At 46.9% G+C, this 10,159-nt stretch overlaps 1 long non-coding RNA gene across 1 annotated transcript; it reads left to right on the forward strand.

The window, feature by feature from the left end:
- Window positions 1-2,036: 2,036 nt before the first annotated feature.
- Window positions 2,037-9,873, forward strand: LOC135907703 (uncharacterized). The gene is made up of 2 exons (XR_010566092.1): window positions 2,037-2,949; window positions 9,699-9,873. It is a non-coding gene; the product is annotated as an uncharacterized lncRNA (long non-coding RNA).
- Window positions 9,874-10,159: the final 286 nt, after the last annotated feature.

The raw sequence follows: 10,159 nt of genomic DNA on the forward strand, positions 1-10,159 counted from the left end.
CTCTTAGCTGAAGGGCTTCCAGTCTCTTGCGCATTTCTTTTGCATCCTTTTTTTGAGTGGCGAGTCGCTCTAGAACTTCGTCATATTTTTCTGACATCAGCTGAACTGATCTTTCTATGTTTTGCACAGTCTATTTTAGTGGCATCAATTCATCAAATTTTTCGTTTATGCTAACTAGGATGGACCTTATGTCGGCTGCCTCCTCATTAGCCATTTTCTCATGCAGGTTCTCTCCTTTTCGCTTCATAGTTTTGCACGTTGCCCAAACCCATTTCTGTTTTGCTGACTTTTTGTATTGTTTCTCTGTGAGCGCAGCACACGTTCCAAAATGATATGGGTGGTTACAGTCATCACGTAATACAAAACTATCACCTGACGCGAACGTATCCTTACAGGAAAAGCGGACATCTGTGGTCATCACACACTTTGATTGCACGAATAAATTGCTTAAAGCACACACACAGCAGGAATATACTACGGTTACAAGAACAAAGTACTTAAAAAGAGCACACACAGCAGGATTATCAGGGTGGCACTTTTCGGATGTAATTTATTGCCGCTTCTCCTTCCAGTCTGTTTTCATCTTCGTCTAAGGTATGTTGTATTGTTGTTGACATACAAAATACACATTAGTAGAATGGGAAGCGCTGCAGTTTCTGTAGTGCTTTTGAGCGGAGTCACGGATAATTACAGCTGTCAAGCGGCTAATGTGGCGACGGCCAGGGAGCTCACAGGACATTGTGCACATTCGACGTGGTGGCGTGAAAGCGAGTTTCTCCCGTCGCCTTTTCTCTCTTACTCGCACTGACATTATGTACACACTCTGAACCACCCCCTGACGCGGTGTGCGTGACAGCAGCAGCAGCAGTGGGAAAGTCGAAAGTAGAGGCAAAAGTAAAACTCTTGCTTGGGCTAGTTGGTTCACGCTTGAATGAGTCAAAGAGGCAAATAATTCTTCGCTTTAAAAACTGCCCGCCAGCAAGCTCACGACACCGGCCAAGCAGTCTGCTTATAGCGAGCCGCCGGCGGTAGAGCATCAAGCCGCCCGGCTTGCACGGCGTCAAGCGCTCCACAGTCGATCAAAAAAGAAGCCAATATTCTATGATAGCAGTTATTATAGGAGAAAGCCTACCAAAGCCACTTCATTTGCTGCGAATCTACCCAGCAGTGCCAGATAGCATGGGCAAATATAAAGAGTGGGTTGCGTGCCGTCATTCCAATGAACTGTCGAGCACGGATGATTCCTAGTCTAGCTGACGAGACGCCGCAGCGATCCTTTGCCCGCGCGGTACGGTGGTCACGCGACAGAAGAAAGAAAATGTGTAGGGCCTGCGGCTATGAGGTGGCAGCCGTCAGCTGCAGCGCGAGCTGGGCGCGGAGATCCATCCCGCCCGCGTCAACCCCTTCCGGCAGCGCCCCAGACGTTGCAGCTACAGCGGCGTCATCTCGTGCTGCTCCCTACGATTAAAGAGCGCTAAGCCAATGCTAAAGGTTTGGAGATGCTGCGAGCTAAAAAGGTCTCGCATGCGAGAGCAGACGCCTCAACGCCAGGCGCCTTTTTCACTGGTTTGCATGTGCTTGCTGCGGTAAAGCTAGGGAAACTATGGAGCATGTTTTATTGGAATGTGAAGACGTCTGCCCAGCGGCCGATTTAGGCCCCACTGGCCTCCTTGAAGCGCTTGGGTTCAGCGAGAGCAGTGGAAAAGTAAACATGCCCGCAGTAGGGATTAGTAAGAAGCGACTGGAGGATTGCTGGAATAAGAGTAGGGAAACGACAAAAAACGGAGACGTACAAAAGCACAGTTCGCAATAGAGGATCAGAAAATTAGGTTGTGTGAGTTCATAGTGTTTTCTTTTCTATTTTATTGTTTAACTTAGGTAGGACATTAGGCAGTATAATAGCAAGAGCTTGGAGGCGCGACCAACCACCCCATCCAAAGGGGACGCTCATAACATCCATCCATCCCATTCAAGCACGGGTCCACGTTTTTAAACCGAAGCAATGCGTCATTTTATTGTGTCTGCGATTAGAAATCGCTGACAAAAGAAGAGAAAAAAAACATTGCATTCGGGTTCCTTCACACTGCGGCGGTTTGATGGCCTGCGGCCGTCTGCTAGTGCGCGACAGCACAAAGTGCTGACTACTGGCGATTCTACTGGCAATCTACTGCTGACAAAACTACTGGGATTCACGCGCCCCTTAATCCCGACCATCAGTAGCAGAGCAGCCGAACGCTGCACTAGAAATGTATCAAGCATGACAAGCACCAGCGCGAGAAGCAGGGTGCGGAGGCGATGTTTGACGTCACTCGGGGCGTTCTCGTCGCGAGCGCGCGAAGCGCGATAGCAGCGCCGATGCGCGGCCCCGCAGCCGTTCCAGCTCCCTAAGCCGTGGTCCATTTTAATCTGTCCGCGACTCTACGTCTTCAGGTGCGGAAACAATCATAACCTGCAGTCTAGCCGACAGTGATCGCACTCTATCACGGTTCTCAGCCAGCTTCATCAAAGAACACTGCTCTTGCTTCCGCCGGAGGCACGTTTAGGGAAATATGGGCCAACTGGCTAGCACTCGCAGGTCTCGTTATGTGTGGGGCATGAGGCCTGAGGAGCGCCGACTGGCTCAGGAATCCTCGGCGGGAACGGAGCCACCAGAGCCACTAGCTTCGCAAGGGGGTGGAAGCATCTCGCAAGCAGCTGGACCGAGTAAATCCCCTTCGCAAGAAGCACAGCCTGCCGTCGACCCCGCCAGCCACCACAACATCGAAGACCTCTCCACATCGGCTAGCCTAATGACACAGCTGTCCCTGGTTCTCATGCAACCCGGCGCTGGCCCGAGCCAGCAGCCTGACGATATCGGGCTGGTCTCACCGGTGAGCGACCATGAGACGGCAGTGCCTGATGATGCCGGGATGATCCGCAGCTTGTTCTGCTTCGGCTGCTGAAACCCGGGTACGTCGCGACGCTGAAGCTTTGATTTTCTGCTGAAGGCTTCAGTCATCAAATATCATCTGAGGTCTCGGACAGCATTTTTACTTTCGAGGGCGTGCTGCTGAGTTTAGGTACTGTTCTGATAAGAAACGTTTGTTTCAGGGCACGGTACGTTTGGCTTTTACTGACTCGTTCCCATTTTTTCCAAGCGCAGCTGCTTAAACGCTGTTGTTTGATAGTAGTGCTTGTGTTGCAACAGGTGGGGCCTGCCAGGCGTGCTTGTCCGGCAATTGTAACCTGTGAGAATCTTACACATATTAGCTTGGGTGTTTTCCGAAACATTTAACTCGGTGTCTCGGAGGAAGGCGCCCAACAGGCGTAGAACAATTGCTATGGACGTGTAAATTTTATCGAGCTTGTTATTGAGCCCATACCGCGCAGGGTTACAAGGTATTAGATTACCAGCGCAACATACCGGTTGATGTTTCGCCTCATTAGCTTTACATGGAGTAGCGTCGGTAATCAACAAGATAATCTCACCTAGAGAGGCACTCTGATAGTCCTAGGTTGCATAATTCTTTCAAGCTGAATCCTTTGTCATCGCTCTAACCCGCTGACAGAGCACTTCTATACAATGGTGGCTGGAGCTTTATGCTGCGGATATGGCAAGAGAAAATTCCTGCTCGTTATTATATGCCTCGTGAAACCAAGGTATGCGTCCATTAATTTGTGTTACAGCATTTATGCCTGATCTTGATAGTACTATGGCGCAACCGTCAAGAAACTAACGCTATCTCACGGACTACAGTGTAATGCTACGTAGTATGCACGTTGCAAATTTGATTTAAAAATTATCACTGCGCATAAGTACCAATAACGTGACAGATGTAGACATGGGAGACCCACTGTGGTTGCTTAGTGTTTATGGCCTTGGGCTGCTACGCACGAAGTCGCGGGATCGAATCCCGCCCACGGTTGCGGCATTTCGATGGGGGCGAAAACACCCGTGCGCTTAGACTTCGGTGTACGATAAAGAAGCCTAGCTGATCCGAGTTATTCAGGAATCTCCAACTACGGCGTGCCCCGTAATCAGATCGTTGTTTTGGTCCGTAAAGCCCCACAACTTAATTCTTTTATAAGGCGTGGGCGAAAGACATTTATTTCTATTTATTTTTTGCATGATAGTCAACTTTATTTGTATGTGACGCACGCACCGTAACCGCTTTCTCGCTATGTGCGACTCTGCAGAACGCGACTACGCTTTTGTGGCTGTCCGACAGTTCCTATTCATTGTATCAGCATCCAAACAAATGCTTTCGTAGCGATAACTACCCTCGCAAGTATTCGTATAACAGTCCGAACAGTTTTATTATATTGCTTATTATATTGGAATAACGTCGCCTGACGTTCCGGATTTCGGCGCATGTGCGATTCTTGCCAACGACCAATTGAGTGATTACCGGCTGGACGGTATCAGTCTGCTACATAAAGCAGCTCTCTTCAGTGCACCGACGGGGCGTGAAACCGGCATGGCGGCAACAGTGCACTTCACGATGTTTCTACTGCTTATGCAGGTTGGTAATAAGGAATCCTCTTATTTTTTCCCGTTGTTTAGCTTGCCGGTTTCACCCCAGAAATTGTTTCACTGTGTTCTGTCGCACTCATGTACGCAACACCGTTCAAGGAAACAGTTTCGCCTGTTTCGCCGCTTCTCGTTTTATTTGCTGCTTTTGATATTATGTGGCGACGTTGAACTGAATCCCGGACCTTCATCTGATGGGACCTTGCAGCAGCTCTTGGCAGGCCAGAATATGATTAAGGAGAAATTAAACAGTATTGAATCTGCACAGACTGCAAACAGGCTCGCTATAGACGAACTAGCTGGTCGTATCAAATCTCTTGAAGCAATGCTAACCAAAGTTGATGAAATAAAATCGTCCGTGACGGAGTGTGCCCAACAATACGAGACCCAGGGTCGAGCTTTGAGGTCCTTAACGTCAAAGGTTGACGATCTTGAGAACCGTAGTAGAAGGGGCAATCTAATTTTTCATGGCATACCCGACCAGCAGGCTAACGAGACGAGTGTCGACTCTGAGAGACAGGTCTTGGATATATGTTCTTCGAAGTTAGGAATTTCCACTGTTGAAATAGAAAGGGCTCACCGGTTAGGACGTTTTCACGCTGGGAAGAGTAGACTTATTATTGCAAAATTTGCCTCGTTTAAAGAGAAACAACTTGTGCTAAGTAACGCAAAAAAGTTGAAGGGTACTGCTATTGCTATTTCTGAAGACTTTTCGGAAGCAGTGCGAAGGAAAAGAAAGATCTTATGGGACTATGCAAAGGTACATAAACGGGACGGCGTTAAGGCTACCCTCAGGTATGATTACCTACTTTTGAACGGGCAGAAGTTTGTTTGCGATGATGTAACAATGCAGGTAACCTCACAGAAGTGACGACGCCAGTCTAGCCCTGTTAACCTTACTTTTCTTATATTGAACTGTAGGAGTATAAAAAATAAAAAAGATGAACTATGTGCACTCATAGACGCAGTAAAGCCTTCAGTCATTCTTGGCACAGAATCCTGGTTAGAACCAAACATTAGTGATCACGAGGTGTTTCCAACAGGATACACCTGCTACAGAAAGGACAGAAATTATCATGGAGGAGGTGTATTTATACTAATAGATAACAGTATAAAGTCTTCTCAGATTCAAGTGGACGTTGGCATATGTGAAGCCATATTGTGTGCACTTGAACTTCCAAATCGTATGATCATTACAGTATGTAGCTTTTATCGTCCTCCAAATGTATCACCAGACGTTCTCACGTGTTTTCAAGGCATAATTGATGCAGTGCATGCGGATACCATGGTAATTGGGGGCGACTTCAATTTACCGGATATTAAATGGGATACATTGAATACTATCACAGCTACTGGAATAAGCAATACAGAAATGATGGATATGGTGAATCTGTATGCACTGCACCAGCTGGTCCTCTCGCCAACGCGGGGAAACAATATTCTGGACCAGCTGCTAATGAATCGACCTGATCTTGTGGATTCAACACTCGTGATTCCTGGTATAAGTGACCACCAGGCTGTCGTGTCGACGATGTCACTAGCCTATGTTAAAAATACAACCCATGTTAACAGAAGAGTGTACAATTATAAAAAAGCAGATATAGATTGCATTAATCAAGCGTTAGACGCCTATTTTATTGTATTTGAAACAGAAGCCGACTGTAGGAATGTGGAACAGTTGTGGCGGTTATTGAAGCAAAAGATACTGGAACTACGTGAGCTGTTTGTCCCATCTTGGGTACTGACGACGCGAAGAAGCAAAAACAAACCTTGGTTTACGAAAAGGTTGCGCCAACTTGCACAAAAAAGGCGGAAAATTTATCGCGCCTTTTGCAGAACACCATCAAGAGAAACGGAGGAAAAACTGAAGGAAATAACTCGAGAGGTTAAAGAAGCAACACGCACTGCTAAAGACAGTTATTCGAAAACTATTCAGTCACGATTAAAAGATAAACCAAAAGAATTTTGGAGACACGTAAAAAAGAACGGAAAGGACGTAGTAAATATTCCCCCTCTCGTGTCCGGTGATGTCACAGTTCATGACGACACTGACAAAGCAGAATGCTTCAACGCCTACTTCTGTTCCGTTTTCACTCCTGCAACAATGCCTTCTGCGGACGAGCTTACGCTGCATGAAACAAGTGACATGAATGATGTTGTAATCAATATGCGCGGCATCGAATCGTTGCTTCAAGGGCTCGACACTTCTAAAGCCTGTGGTGCCGATGACTTACCAAACTTCCTGTTCAAAATCATGCGCTGAACCGCTTTCTAAGTACTTGAAATTAATTTTTGACAAGTCGCTGCTCGAAGCCTCGCTGCCTGATGACTGGAAAACAGGTATTGTGGTCCCTGTTCATAAGTCTGGCCCTAGAAGCGACGTTTCAAACTATCGTCCAATATCATTGACATCCATCGCATGTAAAATACTAGAGCATATTCTATTCACGAGCATTGTAGCTCATTTGAATACTAATTCTGTGATTACGTCCTCCCAACACGGATTTCGTAAGGGGTTTTCTTGTATTACACAGTTGTTAGAATTCACAAATGATATTGCTTCTGCTTTGGATAAAAGGCTTTCAGTTGAGTGTATCTTCCTCGATTTCAGAAAGGCTTTTGACACGGTACCCCATTCATTGCTCATAGAAAAAATGCATAAATATAAAATTCACCCGCAGGTTGTCGCATGGGTCAAAGAATATCTTACCCTGCGCCGGCAGGTCGTGGTCGTAAACGGGGTTCAGTCGCGCCCGCAAGCAGTTACATCCGGTGTACCCCAGGGCTCCGTCCTGGGGCCTTTACTTTTTTTATTGTATATAAATGATATTGGCGAAGGCCTTACTTCGCAGCTAAGGCTTTTTGCAGATGACTGCTTGTTATATAGGGTGACTAACAACATGGATGATGCCAGTCTGATTCAGGAAGACCTCAATCTAATTAGTGAATGGTGCACTAAGTGGCGCATGCAGATAAACCTAACCAAAACAGTCAACATGACATTTACTCGAAAGAAGAACCCTATAAATTTCTCTTACACCTTGAATAACAATTTAATAGCTAAAGTAACACAGTTTAAATACCTAGGTGTTTGGTACACCCCAGAATTATCATGGCAGAAGCAGGTTAACTATGTAACCGCTAAGGCAGGGAAAATGTTAGGTTTTCTTCGTAGGAACTGCAGAGCATTCAGCACGTCTACACGAGAGCTGCTGTACAAGACGTACGTAAGGTCCGTCCTTGAGTACGGCTGTGTAGTTTGGGACCCTCCGACGGCACGTGACATTAATAAGCTTGAGAGGGTACAGAATTTAGGTGTGCGGTACGTGTCAGGTCGATACAACGTTAATTTCAGCGTTACGAGTGCTAAGGAAGAGTTTAAATGGGATACCTTGGAGGTACGACGCAGAAGGCTGCGACTGAAACTTTTCCATGCCATATTCTACGGTACAATTGGTATAGAAAGGGACAAATACATAATGCCACCTCATTACCGATCACAACGCGTGGATCATGCGCTAAAGGTACGGGAAGTTCCATGCAAGACAGAACTGTATAAGAAGACATTTTTTCCAAGAACTATACAGGAGTGGAATAGGTTACCTGCCAGTGTCGTCAACGTCGTGTCAAATGATGTATTTTTTGCCCTGTTGAAGTGACTCAACTAGCCTATTTCTTTTTACCTTTAGATTGAATTTGCCCATGTATAAGTTACCGTGTTTTGAAAATTCTGTAAGTTCTGTTGAACTTTTGTTGTTTTTTCTCACGTCGGGTAAAAAAAAAATTTTGTGAAAGTTTATACCTGTTCTGTTAAACCTTTCCCCCCACTGTAATGCCCTTTGGCGCCTGTGGGTACTGAATAAATAAATAAATAAATACCGTGTGCTCTGATTCTGATGAGCTATGTATTGATGTCTACGCTTTCTTCACTCGTCACAGTAAGTGCCAGGGAACACAAGGAACCAGGTGAAGAACGACACGTACAGCCGCGGCCACGTCTGTGTAGAGCGCGCGAGCAGACGGCCTTGCTCTGCGGGGCGACACCGTGTGGCAGTTGCGGGATCTGACGCACTGTGCCCAGGAGCATGCGTGGCCTAATATACATGCAGAACTGCATTGCACGAGTGGCAACGTTGAAACGGGCAGTCGTTTAACCGAATGTGTACGCTTCCTCAGGGCGCTCTCGGTATCGCCATGCCAAAAGATTACGCGTTTCAGCTGATAACACGTGCCCGACTCTATCGCTCTTTGGGACATTGTGCGCCCCATAATAGCAATTGCGCGTCGCTCATCCGCTGTGAGTCGGGTAGCTATTGCGAATAAATTCTGCGAAAAGGTTTGACTTCTATGTCTAATATAGGCAGCACGCATGGGATGTTGTCATTTCATTGGCCAATAACATTATCTGGGATTGGTGAAGCAATAGTTTTTCATATCAAGTGCCCTAACAGAATCGCACACGCTATCACTCACGTGCGCAATTCCCTTGTCATCGCGCGTAGTAAGATGGCGCCCTCGGGTAATGCGCACAACCGGCAAAACACGTGCGCTTCCCAACATAATTTCTGGTTTAAAGCAGCGTGCGCCGACCTGCACGTCTATTAGGCCGCGCATGCTCATAGGCACAGTGCGTCAGATCCCGCAACTGCCGCACGGTGTCGCCCCGCAGAGCAAGGCCGTCTGCTCGCGCGCTCTACACAGACGTGGCCGCGGCTGTACACACGGCGCGCCCTGCGTACCTGTAATTCTTCGTCTGGTCCCGTGTGTTCCCTGGCGCTCTTTAATAACGGATATGAACCAACTAGCCCAAAAATGCGTCTTGACGTTCACTTGTCGCCGTACCAGCAGGACTTCAGCGTACGAGCGTGATGCAGGGAGCGGGCTTGATAAGTATTTACGGCACCGCACATGTTGCAGGCAGCACCTATCTTTCTTATGTTTGTAGATAGCGCTTTCAGGTATAGTATGTTGACCAAATGTGAAATATGCGATGAATTGAGCCGCATCTATTTGCCCGTCTGCGAGTTGGCAATACAGCTGTCATATGCCCCTGATTTTGTCAGCGTTTGTGTATGTCTTCATTCCCTACGGTCTGCGTACATGCTGCACTGCCTAATTCCGTTATGTATATGTGCTAAGTCGTCCAAATACCTGATCTTACCATGGTAATCTTCCCCTGGCATTACAGCAACAAGTTCAGCTTCGACAGCCCCCACTGTCTGCTCTACTCGGAGGGTGGCCAGGCTGCAAGGATGGAGATCTCTTGTTTCGCACTCTCTTATAACCATTCCTATAGCTATCTGCGCATAGCTTATGTCTGACGAGGTGACCATGCCGAATAAATTTATTTCCATGTGCTCTCACGTATGATTATTGCGTTCTATATTGGCGGTGCTAGACACGCGGGGCAGCCTCTCTCAATGGCGCAGTGCCTCTTACCACCGCCCTTTCACAAACACTTCTGGAATATTTAAATTTACTTCACGGGGCATTCGATGGGAGTTTCGCACTGTATTTGTCACATAAGTGTCCTGCTTGGCGCTCCTAAAGTTTTCACGCATTGATAAAATGGCCGAGAAACTGAGGTCGCAAGGCGAAACTGTGCAGAGAAACAGATTTTTCAAATATAGATACAGAAAATTTAAAATT

Source organism: Dermacentor albipictus, chromosome 1 (assembly GCF_038994185.2).
Source record: "Dermacentor albipictus isolate Rhodes 1998 colony chromosome 1, USDA_Dalb.pri_finalv2, whole genome shotgun sequence".
NCBI lineage: Eukaryota > Metazoa > Arthropoda > Arachnida > Ixodida > Ixodidae > Dermacentor > Dermacentor albipictus.